General features: G+C 49.4%; 1 protein-coding gene across 1 annotated transcript in view; it reads left to right on the forward strand.

Moving 5' to 3' along the window:
* The first annotated feature begins 567 nt into the window (after positions 1-567).
* The window catches only part of lrfn5a (leucine rich repeat and fibronectin type III domain containing 5a), a 28,056-nt gene continuing 9,063 nt past the window's right edge, over positions 568-19,560 (forward strand). The window contains exon 1 of the mRNA XM_023828745.2: positions 568-2,223. The gene's annotated coding sequence lies outside the window, so the exon portion shown is untranslated. The remainder of the gene's footprint in view (positions 2,224-19,560) is intronic.

Genomic DNA, 19,560 nt, shown 5'->3' on the forward strand with positions numbered 1-19,560 from the left:
AACATTACAGAGAATAAGACAACAGCTCCCCCCCCTCACTGGACACATCAATACACACCGCGCTCTGGACACTGAACAGCTCCGTAATGAAATTGACTGGGTTAATGGCCCGTTTAACGCTTCTGGGTTTATAATAAGCAAGGTGCACTATAGTCAATAGCTACCGAACAGCCCAAAGCTACAAAAGAGATTTGTATTTCATTATTCCGTGGAATGTACATTTTTCCGAGTGATTATGCCACGCGAAGGTTTGTTTCCACACCGTGCAGCTGCTGAATATGGGAATACAGGTCAGAGATTTCCGCACTCCAAGCCCCTATTAAATACCATCATACATAACGGTGCATAAAAATGGACCCCGAGTGTGTGACATCTGCAAAAAAAAAAACACGAGTATTTGGTATCGAGAGAGATAAACAGACAGGAGGCCCGGCAGAGTCATCGGGCAATGGCGTCAGGGATAAACCAGCGTGTTTTAAAGACATTCAGCAGTGCAGATCCCGCCCTCAGTAGATGGACCCCTGCCTGCCTCATAAATACCAGTTACTGAACTGGGTGATGGTTCCAAGGCGACGCGGGGTACCCAGATTAGCGGGGCCGGGGAAGAGAGTCAACAGGACGTTTTACAGCATGGGCTAAACACGTATTACCGGGGAATGGTGACCGGCACTGCCCTAAGCGGTATGGGGGTCTCTGTCGGCATCCCGGGACACGGAGCCCGTCCCGGGAACGAGTGCGGACGAAATCCGACTGGAAAGTGCAAATGCGCTACTCCTGGAAAGAGCGAGTGATCACGATGAGAGCACGGCTGAGATCGTGTCAACTCTAATCCCGTCAGGTCAAATTTATAAAACGCACAAAAGACGCAGATAAATAATACATAAAGAAAAGCTCAAAACATGTCTTGATTACGTAGCTAAATCAAGACAAATCTTCATTTCAGCTGAAGAAAGTACTAGTTTAATGAGACTGAATGCTACAGCAGTTATGGTTCGCCATCATTCCATCTGACATGGTTATTAATTAGTTTCCTTAGGAGGAGCATTTCCCCCGGATTTTCCCAAACCACGAACGGCTGCTTTTCTGTGAAGTTGCACTCGGCAGATCCGCACACCGGACACCAGCGGCGCTCTGCCCGCCTATCCGCCGCGCGTACCCCGCCGTCCAGCTCCACCGTCCTCCCCGACTGGCTGTTTTTGCCTTTTCATTCAGCGCATCGGCACTGCTTTTCTCGCCTCTAAAAGACTAACTATGGGCACATCTGAGCAAGTCCGGGGAAAGACAATGAATCGGGAGAGTGAGGGTTAGTGCGGACCAATCCGTGTTGCGTCTTTTTTCAACTGGGAGCGAGGGAAAAAAAATCGCCTCCATCACACAGCCCTCTTGCTGTAATGTCTTAGTTTGTTAGGCGACTCGAACGACGTTTAGGATGCATGAGCAAAGGACCTCTGGAAAAATGACTCACCGGGGATAACACGGTGCCGCTGCTTGTGCCGTGAGCTTTTTACCGGCACGGACTGACTGTGTTTCGGGGACAAGCGCTGTTAGGTAAATCACCAGTCGCCCATCGCGGAGCCGCAGACATTAAACTCTGCGATCTGGGCGCAGGGGGTGGGGGCGTGGGGGCGCAGCGCTTCTGAGGAGCCGGCGGACGGCAGGCGGACATTAACGCGGCGTCCCGGCACTCTGTGCATTAACGCGGCGTGGAGACTCCGCCGGGGGGGAGCGGGAGGAGGTGCGCCGGCGCGCGGGGCTGTCTGCCCACATTTGATCCCAGCTGCTCTTCTCGGCCACCCGATCGCTCTCACCGCAGAGACGTTTTCTTTAATGCGGAAGGAGGCTGACGGCGCAAGCGGCGGGAGGATGGCTCTGTCAACGGCGATCCGGAGGGGAGAAAACGCACCAGCGCCCCGCCAAAGGCTCCTGGAGATCCCCGCTGGAATCTGACTGTCCCTCTTCGACGGCATCCTTGGATTTTTATAAAGGGCACCGGCGGATTCATAGGCATTATCTCGCCCCGGTCGGCGGTGTGTCTGGAGCGCAGGGGAGAGAGATGGGAAGTGCGGCGTCGCGCGCGCTGAGAAGCGGCACGCATCGAGTCGGCGAAATTTAGTGGGAATTGCAATCAAAGCGGAATTGAAATATGGGGGAATATGACAAGTGAGAAGACAAGAATCCCCGGACCCTTGGTACTCTGAGCAGGGCTGATGTTCCTTCATCAAGGTAAACTTTTGCCATTTCTGTTCCTATTCGGCTTTAAAATGCAGCGTGCAGGTGAGTCTTATATTGTCGGAAAACGCCGACGTTTGGGACACCGCTGAAAAGGTGGGGGCTGCTTTAGCGCTTGTGGACGTTTGGACACTGGACGGTTGTTCTTTATTTTTAACGGGTTACCTGCAGTAGCAAGGGTATGGATGCGTGCCTTTTTAAAAGTCGAGGGCTTTGGGCGTTTACGGGAGTGTTGCAGGTACGCTGCAAGGTCAAAATGCATTTTCACAAGACCAGGACCCTAAGAAACGGAGCTTTTGGGGGTCCGTGATTCGGGGTCCACTCACTGCTCCGAATCGGGGAGTGAAGGAATTAACGTCGGGCGTCACCGGGACTCGGTATCTACGTTGTATTGAGGTTTAACCATCCTGGGACTACTTGTAAGTGTTTTAATGACCATCCCTAAGGGAGGGGTGGATGGGCATGGAGATATGGTTGCGGGGTGGTGGTGCTGGGGAGTGGGGCGGGGGGGGGGGGGCGGTCATGATCGACAGTCCTCCATCGCCTCTCTTTGCGATTCCTCGCTTCGGTCAGATACCGTGTTTATACCCATTTCGGGTGTTGAGTCAAAGCGGGGGAGAAACGGGAGTCTCGGCTAAATAAAGTAATTTTACAAGGACGGGGACCTGACATCTGTGCAGATGGTTTCGGCACCATTATCCCCTTACCGCCAAAGCTCAAGTTAAAATGAGCTCCGGACGGCGAAGCCTCTGCCTTCCCGGTGCAATCCGACAGAAATCCGTGCGTACGGATTCAGTGTCACAATATCGACTTTCACACCGGTAATTATTTGGACACGGTGCAAGCGATCGGTCGTACCGGAGGTATATAAATAACTCGGATAAAGATAATTATAATAAAACGATGAAAGCGAGCTGTCAGTGGAAGGAAGCACAGCCTTGAAACTGACGCACATCAGCCCCCCATGGCATCCCGCTGAAGCAGCCGTGGTCCAACAAACCCCATTTTCTTATGCTGCGGTCAACCATGGCTTCTCCATACTTTTGTGTGTGTGTGTGTGTGTGTGTGTGTATGTATATATATATATATATATATATATATTTATTTATTTATATTTAATCACCTGTGTTGTAAATAGGCACAAATTGGGGCATGGGGTGTGCTTTATAGCCTAATTATTACACATTTCCGAATAGGTTTCGTGCGAAGCCGTCCTCACCAGTTTCAGTGAATTTTAATTTAACACTTTCGCTTAGGCTGTAATACGAATGGGGAGGGGAAGAGGCAGCCGAGCGCTGAAGCGCAGATACAAGCCGCATGTGTAAAACGCGGGATCTTACATAACAGTAATATTAAAAACAAAAATGATGATAGTTAAACTGAGTTTCGTATTAACCTTTTCAATTAGGCCTATTATTGCGAGACAGCCGACTACTGAATGTTATATACAAGTCATCAAAACCACGGAATGGTACATAATAATAATATTAACATAACAGTGTTGATCATAGTCTAACTCAGAAGGCATGGCAGTACAGCAAACAGCCAGAGTTATGCCGAATTACCAGCTGGAGATTGGGTTGAGCACCAGCTGGGTTCCGTTCTGGGACACACCTCTCAAAGCCGCTGGTGTTTGTATGAACAGGTAAACCACATGAACTGAATCTCCACAGGCCACATACAGACGAGATCTTCCGGCTACACCCGTGTCTTTTAATGGGAACCGCGGGAAGCAACCCCACCGTGCATCGGGTCCGGTTCGGTTCAAGGAGACTGAAGTTGCTCTGGGTCGTCCAGCTGTAACACTGGAACTACGGGGTCATTTAATTAGCCGAACCGATACGGAAAACAGCAGCTTGACTGGAATCACCCCATCCCTGCTTTCGGAGCAGCATTTAACTGAGAAAATGGAAGAAAATGGTGGCCCAGTTTGGTGTTAGGGAAACAGAACAGCATTTTAAAAGCCTCCTGTGTCTGAAATGGGGACGGGGCAGGGATCAAAACATAAGAGAGTCATACATGTGGGATGCAAATGTCCTCTGCTCACATCTCAGTGCTGAGACAGGGGCACATACCAGATGCACACTGAAAGGCCCCAGCGCCATCCCTGTCGTACTTCTGCTCGAGTTGCCATGGCAGCAGCGATGTGTCTGGGAGGTGACAGTTGACAGTTCCAGTTGGCAAATATTAACGGGTGCTGACATTCTCACACAGACACACAAGGATCGGATCACCTGTACTTAGACAGTAACCAAATGCAGTGTATTCTGGGTAATGTTCACTGTGTGTTCATCGTGGAACCTATGCACAGTGATTAAGCAGGTCCCCCTTGATTAGCATGAATGCCGTCCATGTGCCTTCAGATTGCCAGGGTGTGGAATACTGCAGTCAGGTGTTTCACTGGCTCGTACAGGGTTGTGGCAGCGAGTAGCGGCACGATCACATGCACGCAATGGTGTAAGAGAGAGTTTTATATTGGGGGGTGGTGGATATAAATACAGTGCTCTGTTTATTGGGATAAATGAAGCCAAATGAAGCCTGGTTCCCACGCCCCTGCATGGATGGCTTTGCCAGGGATTGTGGCAGTGACAGTGACAGTGGCAGTGACAGTGACAGTGGCAGGACACGGGTTTACATTAACATTTTATATTTAGCAAATGCTTTCGTCCAAAAAAGCTTTGGATCTGAGAATGGGGTCAGTTAGAGTTAAGGGCCGTGCTCAAGTTCCTAATGGTCTAATTATTACTCTGCTGGCTGTGGGGATTTGAACCCACAACCTCCTGGGCATGGATACAGATTCCTAACTCACTGAGACATGCAGCTCCATAAGTTACAGGTTTCAGGACCAGTGACAGCCCCTCCAGGGAGCAGAAATACCACAGATAGGCTTAAGATAGTACTTTCAGCTGTATAGACTGTGATAGGCTGGTTTTAGGACCATGGACAGCACAGCCAGGGCACGCTTCTGAGAGCTCTCACGAAGATGGTTTGTTTCAGGACCATGGGCAGCACTGTTTGAAACCACATAGTCAGAGCAGGGATCCCAAGTTCCGGTCCTGGAGGGATAGAATCCCACACATTTTGCAGATTTCCCTTCTCAAACACACCTACTAAACCTGCTAATGAGCTGATTAAGGTGTGTTTGAGCAGGGAAATCCACAAACTGTGTTGTTTTCTGGTCCACCAATACTGGAATTGGGGAACATCAGTCAAGAGTGACAACCTGGCTTCAGGAAAAGGGGCAGCTCTGCTTGACAGATAATTGGTCCATTTCAGGATTTTGGGCAGACCCCGCTTGAGAGCACTGATCTCATACATAACAGTGTGACAAGCTGGCATTGAGACCATCATAGTACAGTGATGTCAAATATCAGTAAGGCTGTTGCAGGACAGATAACACTGAGACTCTCACAATACAGTGATGGCAGAGATTGCAGTGTGACTGTCACAGAACTGTGATGTCACAGAAAGCATTTAGACCATCACAGGACAATGAAGGCAGAGACAGCACTAACATCACAGTGACAGCACTCACAGAACAGTGATTTCACAGATAGTACTGAGACTGTCACATGACAGTGATGGCAGAGATAGTGCTAAGACTCACACAGGATAGTGATTGTAGAGATAGCGCTAAGACTCACACAGGATAATGATTGTAGAGATAGCGCTAAGACTCACACAGGATAATGATTGTAGAGATAGCGCTAAGACTCACACAGGATAATGATGGTAGAGATAGCGCTAAGACTCACACAGGATAGTGATTGTAGAGATAGCGCTAAGACTCACACAGGATAATGATGGTAGAGATAGCGCTAAGACTCACACAGGATAATGATTGTAGAGATAGCGCTAAGACTCACACAGGATAATGATGGTAGAGATAGCGCTAAGACTCACACAGGATAGTGATTGTAGAAATAGCGCTAAGACTCACACAGGATAATGATTGTAGAGATAGTGCTAAGACTCACACAGGATAATGATTGTAGAGATAACGCTAAGACTCACACAGGATAGTGATTGTAGAGATAGTGCTAAGACTCACACAGGATAATGATTGTAGAGATAACGCTAAGACTCACACAGGATAATGATTGTAGAGATAACGCTAAGACTCACACAGGATAGTGATTGTAGAGATAGTGCTAAGACTCACACAGGATAATGATTGTAGAGATAGCGCTAAGACTCACACAGGATAGTGATGGCAGAAATAGCATTGAGACTCATAGGACAGTGGTGCTACAGATAACACTGAGAGTCTATATTGCATAGTGATGTCAGAGATAGCAGCAAGATGGCTGCCCCTCCCAGAGGCCCCGAGAAACTGACAGGAACGGGCTCGGTGCCGTGTGCTAATGGATCACTTTTGTGATGCAGCTGGAGTAGTTTAATTGCCCTATTTTGATCTGGGTTAACGATATACATAAAAGACCGGGGAAGGGAGAAAAGCCTGATACAACTGCAAAATGACTCCGGATGAAAGGTTGCACTGTCTGTATGGTTACAAACCAGCAACAATAGTCAGCTGACACACATGCAGAGTGAAAAATCTCCAAAATGGAGCTGTGGGAGAGGGGCAGGTTCAACGCCCGGCTCAGTGAGAGAAGACCAGCTAGAGCCCGGCAGCTACCCGTCTGCCAATCGGCATAAGCCTCTGCCCTGCCCTGTACGCTGCCGACTGGAAAAGCCATTTTTCTCTCACTGGTTATATTAGCTTTTGGGCAAATGCAGGCAATACTGAAATCAAAGAATTCCATCCTGTTTGAAGCAGACAAATTCATTTCGACGCTCATTATTAGGGAGTTTATCATGCTGCTCGGGCCCGTACTAATTAGCCGTTTGAGAGGCAGAGTTAGCCAATTAGTTAACGACAACCAGCTGTTCTACACGGGATCATAGGGTGACATGCAGGTAAAGCTGCTGACCGCGGCAGCTCAAAGCATAGATTTCTGGGCTGCCAAACCAGCCGAGTGGCAAAACGGGGAAATGAGATTACAATTTAGAGGGCTAATGCAAGGCGGTCGGCAGGGGTACGGTCTGGTCACGTGACTGACGTCACAGATCATAGATCAGGCAGGCACCATTTGGGCCACCCTCCAGGAGGGGGACCTCTTGCATAACGACATGGAAACAGGTCACCTTCAGGTGACATCAGAAGATGAAAGCGCCTCAGACGGCAGGAACCATCTTGAAAGTGTGTCACGTCAGCCACGAGGGGACATCATTAATGGCCGCTCCATACCCCTCCAAGTGCACAATGTGCTCTACACATCAACCCAGTGCCCCTTAATGGGATTAGATTAGATTAGCCTCTCCATAGCTGTAGGGAGGGGCGACATAAGGGGGGGTGTGTTAGGGTAATTCCAACGGCCCCTGAGTGACAGAGGCTCTAAAAGTTTGGAAGAGAATTGGATTGGTCTGGGTTTGGGGGCCAATATGATATGCTTTCATAGGGCCCAAAATGTCTAGTGGCACCGCTGGCTGTCGGACTATTGATCACCTGAAGGAGGCGCACTGTCAGGGTCACCTGCAGTGACAGCAGCCAGGCGGCCGTGCTGTGCAGTTCCATGGCTGATGGCACGGGTCGGCGTGGAGTCTGTGTTTCACCAAGTGAAATCCCAGGACCAGCAACCATTCTGACAGCATCTTTGATCCATATCACAGTAATGAGCAGGTTCCTCAGTGTTGGTGCCTGTACAAATCTGCATAATATTTTCATTGGGGAGGGGGACACGAACCATTGGGTGGGCGGATGATCCATAGCCACACCCCTGGGAGAAAACGGGCTAATGGGCTAATCTTTCTTAGCATCTTTGGGTGATTATTTTTGGGGCACAATCATGTGGGGGTTAGGGGCAAGAATGGGCTCCCTGCATTCCTGTCTGTCTGTCTGTCTGTCTCCTGTTTGTCTGTCTGTCTGTCCCCTGTCTGTCTCCTGTCTGTCTCCTGTCAGTCTGTCTGTCTGTCTCCTGTGTGTCTGTCTGTCTCCTGCCTGTTGTCTGTCTGTCTGTCTCCTGTCTGTCTGTCTGTCTCCTGTCAGTCTGTCTGTCTCCTGTCAGTCTGTCTGTCTGTCTCCTGTCTGTCTCCTGTCTGTCTGTCTCCTGCCTGTTGTCTGTCTGTCTCCTGTCTGTCTGTCTTCTGTTTGTCTGTCTGTCTGTCTCCTGCCTGTTATCTGTCTGTCTCCTGTCTGTCTGTCTGTCTCCTGTCTGTCTGTCTGTCTCCTGCCTGTTATCTGTCTGTCTCCTGTCTGTCTCCTGTCTGTCTGTCTGTCTGTCTCCTGCCTGTTGTCTGTCTCCTGTCTGTCTGTCTGTCTGCCATGTGACCTACAGACCTGGATCTGCGTTGACCAGATGGACTCCTCTGTGGTTACCAGCAGCCTTTCTCTGTACGGTTATGTTAACATGACGCACGAGCGCATGCACCAAACACGCATGTTTATATCCCGAGGAGTTCAGAAAGTCAGGTCCAACAGCCTTCGTGTGAGGATCAGACATCCTGCACTGGAGTAGGGGAGCAGTTTGTAGGGTCTCTGGACGCACAAGCCCACAGGCTGTTCTCTCCCCCGCCCCCCCACTTACCACCCTAGCCCCTGAAAATGTAAACACGCTTTTACATCCAGAATTCATGAGGCACTTAAAAGGGTCACATGTGTCTCAGAGACATGATGGATGTTCAGTTAGGAGCTTTTCATGAGTCTTCTGTGGGCCCTTCCTAGTCGATCAGTATTCAGTGGAGCTTCAGGGCTCTGACCCCATCTCCAGTGGAGCAGCGATGTCATCACCACTCACTGCTGACATCACGAACAAGCTAGATGCCGTCATGGTTTACCGTGGCACAAGAGCACAGAGATTCTGTGACAAAATCGACCCAGAATAAGAATAATATATTGTTTAATACCGAGATATAATTACTCTGCTCTGTTCACAGCTACGAATAAATCCTTATATAACCAAGTTCATGACAAATATATTAATTTGGCTATAAATAAATTAAATGAACTGTAAATGTACATCGTATCAGCAACTGCCTGTATCCCAGTTAGAGTCACATAACTGTACTGCTATAAAATTTGGAATGAATGTTTTTACAACGTGGATTTACATCCACTCATCTTCTACCTGCATATCCTGGTTAGGGTCATTGGGTTTATGTGCATTTTCATGAGTGATTTTGTATGATTTGCTGCCTATCGAGATCTAATGGAATCAATAAGAGCAAGGAAGGAGTGAGATGCTCAGGAATGCACCAGAAAGCAAGCCGGCTAATCCATACGTCCACGTGTAATGCAGGGATCATTTGCATCTGTTTTCCCTGCTATCCTGGCCTGGGATGATAATGGATTTTATTGTATGCTGATTATTGCGCGAAAAATATAAGATTTGCTATGAGACTTAACGCACGATGTTTCTTAGATAAACACTCACGTCTGGTACAGGCTGATAGTTTGGCAGTGGAAAGCCGCAGGCTTGGTTCAGTACTCCTGAAGTTTAAAAGCTCCAGCACTAGGGAGAGCTTTCCATTCCACATGATGTTATGATGTCATATCTTCAGGCAGCCAATAGACAGCCGCCATTTGAACACACTGCCCCGCCTCCATTAGCACCAGCCTTTGTGCTCTTACAGTCCAGTCTGTGTTATTTCTGGTTGGTCCCCGGACTTTGGCTCAGCGAGTGAATACAGTGGATGTGTTCCTCATTCTGAGAGGCAGGGCTGTTGTGTCCTGTTTGGACGCGGTCCAGGTTACTGACGCAGAGCGGGCTGGGAGTTCACTTCTGAAAGACGCCCCCTGTGGGTCCCTCCTCTGAGCCGCGATAAGCTGACAGCGTTGCTACCAGCACTGGCCAGAGGTGGAAGGTCATAGCAAATGCACGCTTAAACCCCTTAATATGACGGTAATCCCTGCGTTTACGTAAACTATTAGTGTGCCTTCTGTTATGATGATAGTTGGTTTTTTTGTTTTTTGGGTGAGGGCCGTGTTTTCACCTTGGGGGCCGTGAAATCGAATCGAGTCTGGGGCTGTCGATCAGGGCAGGTGATGGGAACGTTGGAAGAAGTGTTCATAGCCCACAGGGCACCGTGAATGGGGAGGGGGAGAGAGTAAGGACGATTCCAAGAGGGCCCTAAAAAATTTGGAACGTAATTGGATTGGTGGCCCGATATGATGCACCTCTGGGTGCCTGCCCACCCAGACCCCCCCCCTTCCCCCCCACTAGGGCCCAGCTGATTTGCTGCATGTGCATACACAGTAAAATCTGGATTATAAACAATCGGTCCATCCATCCTGCACAATCAGTACATCATGCTGAAGCAGCCTCAACAATAGCACGCTAATTTTTGAACATCTACTGTACAAAAGAGACATTAGAGGTTGACAGTGCGTTTCTTTCAAATCAGTGGAATATTAAGGCTATATGCACGTATTATGCACGTAGCATAAGTTGACTATGATTATTATTGTATTGTATTATTATTGTATTGTATTTTGATATTTTCTCACTGTCTAAAGGTACAACAGCTGGCCCTGATACATCATAGCAGCAAATGCTTGTTAAATCCCACTTTTCGAAATCACTGCAAGTGCTGATAATGAACCTTTACAGGTCAGGATCTAAGGAGTTTTTTAAAAAACATGCATTTTGAAAACGCCAAAGAGCCGCGGGCATGACGCAGGCGTGAAATAGGTCATTATTCCAGAGGTGGCCGCGCGTGGACACGGCGTGACGCGGTCTCCCGCTGGCCCGCTATCCTTCAGCGAGCCATGTATTACTGGGGGGGGGGGGAGGGTCAGACTGACAGGACACACTGTTAAAATGATTGACTGAGGCTAGGCTACGCAGTCGCAGGCATCGGAGCATCAGGAGGTGCTACAGAGGGAGCAGCAGCATAAACTTGTTAGGGAGGAAGCCACAGGCGTGGCCAGCAAGCAGCAGCGGTGGTAATTAGTAATGATGATAATAATACTACTTAGTCTGATCCACTTACACAGCTGGGTGATTAGTGGTCCCAGGCAGATCAGCAGTGCTATCTGCCATGCTAACTGCTAACTGGTGCCCTCTACAGTGCTAGGAGGAGAAAACAGGCTGAACCCAGAGCCAAATACGCCGCGATGAGAGAACGTGCCCGACACACAGGGATGGGTTGACCACATAAGCCCCCCCCCGACCCCCTTCCATGGATCAGGTCAGTGTTGGCCCCCTTGCCTGCCTGCTGCATCCCTCTGATCATCTCCAAGTCCAAGTTAGCGGACCGCACTCTGCTGAGTCATGTTGCCATGATTCTGAGAGGATGTCCAATCATAGTGAAGGGGGCGGGGCCAAAGGGGCTGCCGCTCATCATCACTTAGTTCATCACAGACGCGAGCGCCGCTGATGCCAGGATGCCAGCCTCTGCCAGGATGCCAGCCTCTGCCACCAGCTCAACCACTGCCTCCTCAAACAAGTGAGATTAATGCACAGCTGAGGAGCAGAGACAGAAGCCAGGGGATGAATCTAACTTCATTGTAGTTCTTCAGAGCTCTCCATATCACAGCCGCACAGTGTCATTACTGATGCTGGTGCCAGTGTATCTGATCGACTCAGAGACCAGGCGTAGGGGGGCGTGGCAATACTAGGCCAATCGCCTGGTACAGGGTAACTTCTGCTAACCCCAGACCTTTCAGAGAGTTTCAGAGGCCAGAGATCATGCTGCAGTCGCGCAGCACGCAGAGAAGCTCAGGGACTAACACCTTCCAAATTACTGCGAGCTACAGAGGCACCCCGCGGTATCCAGCCAGGAGCTGCTCCTCCCTGACACTGCGCACCTCCAGCCAGTATCAAGCCCGGCAGGGTCTCCTGCTGCGTGTCGGAGCCGCATTCAGAGATTCTCACGTACGAAGGAGCCCGGTGACCCGCGAGGCTGATGGGCCCGAGCGAATAAGACAGCAGGGACATCCTGACACATCCATTGCCGTTCCCGTGTGGGCTGTTTGGCTGACCTTCCGTGGAGGGCAATCGTCCGGGAGCAGCGAGGCTGTGACCGGCTGTTCCCAGAGCCCCGCTGCCGTTGTGTTTACAGTTTTCTCCATGGCGGGTGCCTGCTGCCCAGCGACGCGCACCGGGCCCTGAGCTCAGAGGTCAGGGGAGGTGCAAGGAGGCCACAGCAACCAGCAGACAGGAAAAAGATGGAGATGATCAGACTAGAAGCGGTGCCAGCAAAAGGACAGCCCATACATCGCACTCCCGGCCTAATGCCCAGGCGCAGTGCACAATCAGTTTTCACATTTAATTTATTTAATAGACACTTTTATTCGGCGTGGCACACATCTTTGAGGAGGCAAGGTCAGACAATTCCAGGTGCAATTGGGGCTTAAGAGACTTGCTTAGTAGCCCGATGATGAAGTCATTCTGGTGACCCTGGGATTCAAACCAGTGACCTTCCAATCACAGGCACAAACTTGCTGAGGCGAGCATCACCACCCGCTTTAAAGACGTGTGATGGACCTGCCGTCACGCTATTGGAGGAGCTTTGATGGGCGTATGATGGGATGTAGGGCTGCCATTTGGGGACACGGAAACATCACAGGAGGAATTAAAACCTGGCCCTACATTCCCCATCCATTTATGCATCTCCAGGGGAATATATCAAAATGGACGTGCATCATACATCAGCGCTGACCAGCAGCCACTGGAAAACAGTCACGCGATTAATCATAAGCGTCGTCCCCAGGAGTTCTAGGCCTGCACCCTGATTTAATATTCAGTGAGAACTCGGAATTAAAGTGCTCTCTTGCGGATCGATAAAACTTATGAATCTCGTCAAGCTGTTGTTTGAGTCCTGTTTACCTTTCCGTCAGACTAATGAGGCAACGTCTGGGTTTAACATTTTTAAAACGAGCGCAGGACACCTGAAAGCTTCCTTCCGTCTCACCATTTCCCTGCGTCTGTATGACACGACTGTCTGGCTGCATTTTAAAAATGCGTCAGTCGTCGATTCCGTTGCGGCTCCGTACCGCTCTGTTGAAACGCAGGTGTAACGTGTGGCAGATCCAATGCCCCGCGATGAGGCCTGCAGGGCTGGATCTACCTCTTTGGGGGCTTTAGGCCAAACTTGACTTGGGCGCACCCCCTGCACCAAGAAAATTGTTGTTCATTTCACATAATTCTGGGGGCCTAGGCCGATTCTGCCTACAGCTAGAGCTGGCCGTGTTTCTGCCTGCACATAAACATTTAAATTTGATGTGTATGGATTTATATTTGTATTATGATGAATTTTGTGTAAATATTCTTGTTTTTAAATTATATATGAGAATAATTTTTTATTTCATGACTTGCCTGGCTTCCTTGTGCTGATCGGGCCCCGGGCAGCGGCCTGCATCCCGCCCTGGAGGTCTGGGCCGCTGTGCTTGGCTCCTGCTCACACTGGGTGACAGTGAGTTCACGATTTTGACCCCCTCATTTTTGCACGATTTTCTCACGTCCCCTCCACAAAATTCACTTTCTTAAAGGAGCATAACGCATTTATATTTTATTTAGTCGTTAGACTAAAATGAATAATATATCTGACTGGCACGCAGGCCGGCGATGGGGCGTCATTTAAACTGATGGTCCATTAAAGGTTCGTATCAATCTGTAAACGCCGAATCGATAGAGGCATCCGAGGAGCAGCCGCAGCTCAGTAAGACGATAAGTTCAGAGTGCGGTGAGTGCAGAACGAGGGGGAAACAGGAAGAGAGATACTGTGTAATCTTAAAGGCAGATCTGCTGGCGGGGCAGTCTGGGAGAGGCGGCCAATCAGCTCCGCCCGGGCACCCCCTGCTGCCCACTCAGGGCAAGGCACCCCCATCAAACCACCCGACAATCCCAAAATTTTTAGGGATGCCAAAACTATTCTTGGTGAGTGAGCCCTGCCTAGTCCGTAGTTTCTCCCTCTGGAGAGTCTAGTAGTCTGAAAACAGTGTCTGTTTCTGCTCATAATCTGGGCTCTGCCCCCGTACTGTATGGTTCTGTGGGTGAGAGAGGACCTCAGAGCACTACTGTTACTCTAACCAACCCTGTATGGCAAGTTCATTCCTTAAGACGTGTTGGAGACTCCAGTGAGGTGGGAGGGACCCCTGGTTTTACCCGCATCTCCAGTCTCCAGGGCCCAAATTGCCTTACTACTCACACCACAAATCAGCGTCTCCCATCACCCAGCAAGGACCCCGAACCTGACGCAGGAACTCGTGATTGCCACACGTAAAGACTCGGCATGAAGGTTTCACTCTCTGATGATGGTTTCACTTGGTAAATTATTTATTTCCGTCTGATTTCTTGATGCAGACCCTTTGGTGCGTATACCAGAGTATTAATAATTCAGTGCTGCAGACTCACGCATGTTCAGCCACGTGAAGTGTGGCGTTGGGGCGTCCTTCCGCTTCTGCGGCCTCTCCATCGTCTGCTCACCTTCATCAGTATTCTTAGTGCTGGAGGGACATCATTACCCATGGCAACCATGGCATCATGTGACCTGTGCATATTTATACAGCTAGGTGTTTCGCAGCTGCGATTCCAATGGAGCACAGGACGAGTGACATACAGGACGAGTGACATACAGGACGAGTGACATACAGGACGAGTGACATACAGGGGTGTGAGCGTGCGGCGGGCTGGTGACAAGCCGTCCTCCTTCAGCTGCAACCCCCCCCCCCCCCTCACCACCACGGATTTTTCCAGAAGGATTCAGCAGCCAGCAGTCTGAGAAGACAGGCAGGCATTTCAGTGAAATGCTCTCTGTTGAAAATGTATCTGATGCTCGATAATGGGGGGTGGGGGGGGGGTGGGATCTCGGGGGCTGCTTTCAGTATGGCTCAGATGCCTCTGCCCGTGGTTGGGAGGGACCTTGAGGGCAAACCACAGAGTTTCCATCAAAGAATCATCACAAACCTTGTCTCTGACAGAGCAGGGAAGAACCATCTGGCTACACGTGAGGTCATCACCGTGTGCTGCAACACTAAGGGGAAAGAGGTCATCACTGTGTGCCTCAGCACTGGGCCGCGACACTACGGGGAATGAGGTCATCACCATGTGCTTCAAGACTGACCCTCAAAACTACAGAAAATGAGGTTATCAACATGCACCGTTCCTTGCTGTTTAGAATGCGGCATCACTGCTCCCATGAGCCTTTATTAATAATAAGCTCCATCCCAAGGCCTTTGGATGTTATAATTCATATCCAGATCCTCGTGGGAGCGATTAAGCAGCTATTTACGGTGTTTGCTCCTTCACGTGCCTATGGTACTCTTTAGGGCTCCGGCGCCGGCGTGTGAGGTCATCAGCCCGCGCCTGGCATTTGTCATCCCGGTGGCAGACAGGCTGAAACCGGGCAGACGGTGGAATCCGACGTGGCACGAATGCGGCGACTTTTTCTGACGCGTGGCAGGGAGTTGCCTCCCCTGACTACAGGAGCGCAGCCCACTCCATGTTAGTCAGCCGCGTGGAGCCGTGTTGCCCCCCCATCACTGCATATGGCCCTGGCTTCTCGGTGCCTCCCGACTGCCAGCACAGTCCCTGGTGTGTGCAGACTCCCCCCCCCCCCCCACAGGCAACAGTGAGCTGACGGGTCTGGTGTGTGGGGGGGTGTAAGTGTATCAGGGTATAGAGCTTTGTTATAAATAATGACAGAAAACGCAGCATTGTCACTTAAGATAGAGTGACATCAATCTTCTAAGAGTCTGTATGAAAAGCCAATAACAGGTCCTAACTATCCAATCAGAGGACAGGAGTTATGCTGCTATGAACGTCAGACAACAGGCCTAACCGTCCAATCAGGGGATAGGAGTTATACTACTAAGTGAGGGAGGTATTCAGTTAACTGTTCAGTTAGGGAACGGGAGTTATACTGCTAGGAGGGGCAGAGGGGCAGATGCAGGTTCTAACTGTGCAGTTGGGAGACAGGAGTGACATGGTCCACTTTGTCATTGCTTTCCAGCCATTTAATGGCATGAAACTTGAGTGAGGGACTGGGCTGCACTTAGCTTACAACCGCAAGCTATGTGGCTCTTTGGTGTTGAATAAGAGGCAGCAGAAAGCATCTGTTTGCTTCAGAGTTTCTAATTATAGTTTAAAAGATTTCCTAAGAGCCATTGTTTGGCCGTGGGGAGTGAGGCTTTTAAGGCTGCATCCCAGCTTTGTCTCAAGTGAGCATTTCCCGCATATGGCTAGTGATGTGCTCTAGAGCGCCCCCTATCTGTGGACCCCCCCCCCACATACACACACACACACACACACACACACACAATGCGCCTGGAGATTTTGTTTCTCCGTAAGACGCCGATTTCTGGAAACAAAACCACCCACTTGGAATGGGAAATGCCATTTTATCCCACTTGTCACCAGATCAGCCTCGATTGGCCCCACATCGGAAAGAGACTTATGGATTTTCTTAATATTAAACGCCACTCGAGTTCCCCCAACAGTCACCGAGGGCAGGATGTGGGGAGCACAGTCATTCTGGGTGTTTCTGTGGGTCTGGATCATCCCAGTAAGCAGACCTCCTCCCAGAGAAACAGAGGGTCTTTATTCTCCCTTGATCCAAAGCACTGCCATCGTCTCCCCGTCTGATATCCAAGCACCATCATATAGACCTTGAGTAGATTCCCTGATGTGACCACGAAACACCCATCAATCACGATTCATCACCATTCCTTTTTTCCCTGTGTTCTGATTTTTACGGTCTGAGTCTCTCCACATAAACAGACAGGTTTAAAGATCGCATAGGCCAGCGTTTACTGCTATATGCAGCGTGATGAATTCTGAAGGCTGGCTATTCGTGCCTTTGGCCCTGTGTGGAAGCACCTGCCATTCAGGAGAGCTCATGACTGGATAGAGACTGACCACGGCTCTCCTTTGCAAGTGAGGTTTAGACTTCTTACAGGGGTGGAATAAGGGCAGCGGGTCACGTGGTACTTTAGTTGGACCCATTGGGGGTCCTGCTGTTTTGCCCTTGAATTTAAGTCATCCAATGAAACCTCCAGTTAAATGCATGTTCCCGCTCCCCCTGTCTCCTTTCAGCTCCATACTCCAGGGGCGTGATGTGAGATTGGGTGAAGCTGACACATTGTAAGGATTGATAGCGGCGTTTTTGCAGTTGATGGAAGTGTAAAAGATTCACAAGCAGTGCGTGTTTAAAAATCAAAATCAAATAGAAGAACAAAAGAGGCAGGACTCAGCTACACAGGTCCACCCCAAATCACCACCCAACATTTCACAGAGCCGTTCTCAAACAAAATCAGTTTGCTGTCATATGCTGCTGTCAACACAGGTGCGGTGAAGTGCCGTGGACAGGCAGAATGTTGGCACAAGCACGATAAGGACAAAGGCAGTTGCGATTGTGCCTGTTGACGTGCCTGCTCTCACAGTCCAAGTTATGTTCATGGGTGCCCTCCGTGCCACCTTTTAATGAAAGCTGAGCCCGCTGACGAGGTATAATTTCAGGTTAGATAAACGGACGCGCAGAGCCTCAGAACTTCGGGGACACGTTACATCTGCGGCACTCTAGTTTAATTACAGAGTCAGATGCTGTACTTTTTTAACTTGCATTTGACTAACAAAGAAAACACTGTTGGTGCAAATTGCTATTTAAAGCTCTGAAGATGTATAATTAACTCTGAAGTAAAACAAATACCGCAAGTGTCTTGCGTTCCGCTCTACATTCATTTGAAGAGCGCCTAACAGTGAATCACAAAAACGCTCTCGCATCACACGGCCTGCCGTCTTCGCCACGTTCGCCATCGTTAAGAGCAGAGAGAGCAGTTATGGCTCAACCTTCAATTTATTCTGAAACTGCTGGTAGGAACGGCAACGCTCACTGGGCACATCCATGCAAGTAAAATTCCAGGAGGTCTACAGATACCTGGCTGTACCCATTGTCTGGTCACCTGTTAACAGCCCACGTGGGGGGGGGGGGGGGGGGGGCATCTTCATATTCTGTCCACATAAGCTGGCTTGATGGGACTGATTTAAAATGCTTGCAAGATGTTACATCTTTTGAGCTTGAATTCAAGCATGTTATCACCCCATTGTTTCCATACTCGATTTCCCATTGAGTGTTCTGAGCAAACCCAGCAGCCTTCACCGGAAAACAAACACAAACAGCTTATCCTCCCCTGGATTTCACGCATGGTCGATCTCAACGTATTCAGTGAAATCCAACGCTGCCGCTTTTGAGCTTTCTGACACACGAAATATCTAAAATCACCAGAATTCATGGTAAAACAACCAAGGCATATGCACCTATCGGCTTTCCAATAAACATCTCAGAGTTACACTCCCGAGAAGACTCATTTCCGCATGTCTGTCATGTGGATTTACTGAAAAGGCTACACGGAAGGTCTAATAAATCTAGGCTGCACTGCACCAACACCCTCATTGTATCTGAGCAATCTGCGCCACTGTAAACATATCATGTAGTCGAGGCCCTTAGCATGTAGCTCGTAGCCTTTGCGACAGCGTCATTTCAGGGGGATGATGAATATTTTGGCTGGGACTCATAAGCAATGGCAAAGCCGATGCCTTCAATGTCGTAAATTTCAGGGCGGGTGCTCTGACACATGGGAAAAATGGGGAGAACGAGTCTGATGCTCAGACAAACATGTTTAATATTCCAATGAAGCCCTTGTATTAAAGCACACAACCATCTAGTATACAAGCCATTATAATCTCATCTTTCACTGGACCATTATGTTTCACTTCACATAAACAGCAGCGTAGCCCGGAAACGAGGGAAAAAACTAAAATCAATGGTGAAGAATTACGAGCAGGTAATGGAAGTCCACTCCGCATCTCTGTGGCTAGCGGCCATGTGGAGATGTCCATTCCACCACGTGACTTTGAATGTTCCTACAAACATCAGTGGCTCGTTTTAGAATCGAGCCAGACCCCTGTCATGTGGGCTCAGGATTCACTGACTTCTAAGAGGTGAACATCTTTACATTGTCTTATATAAAATGAAAACTGAAGAAGCCCTACTAAATTGGACTGGATGGACAGGAGACAAGCCTAAACTAACGGAGAACATCTCAGAAGACATTGTGTAAATGTGTTCTAGTATTAGGGATCTTTGTCCACGCTCCTTGCAGATGTTCTTCCTGTCAATGGGGATGTCACACTCTATGTCAAGCAGTAGGCAGTGTGGCTGTATTCATTTCTGTTGATTCTTATGGCAGACACGATGAGCAGATGCGGCTCCCTGATGATTAGCAGCAGTGTGCTAACTCCACGTGCACAGAGCGCACAACAGAGATCTGGCCGAGGAGAGAGGAAGCTGAAGGAGCTTGCTTCCATGTCATCTGGGGCCACATTTTGTCTG

This window comes from Paramormyrops kingsleyae, chromosome 14 (assembly GCF_048594095.1).
Source record: "Paramormyrops kingsleyae isolate MSU_618 chromosome 14, PKINGS_0.4, whole genome shotgun sequence".
Taxonomy (NCBI): Eukaryota; Metazoa; Chordata; class Actinopteri; order Osteoglossiformes; family Mormyridae; genus Paramormyrops; species Paramormyrops kingsleyae.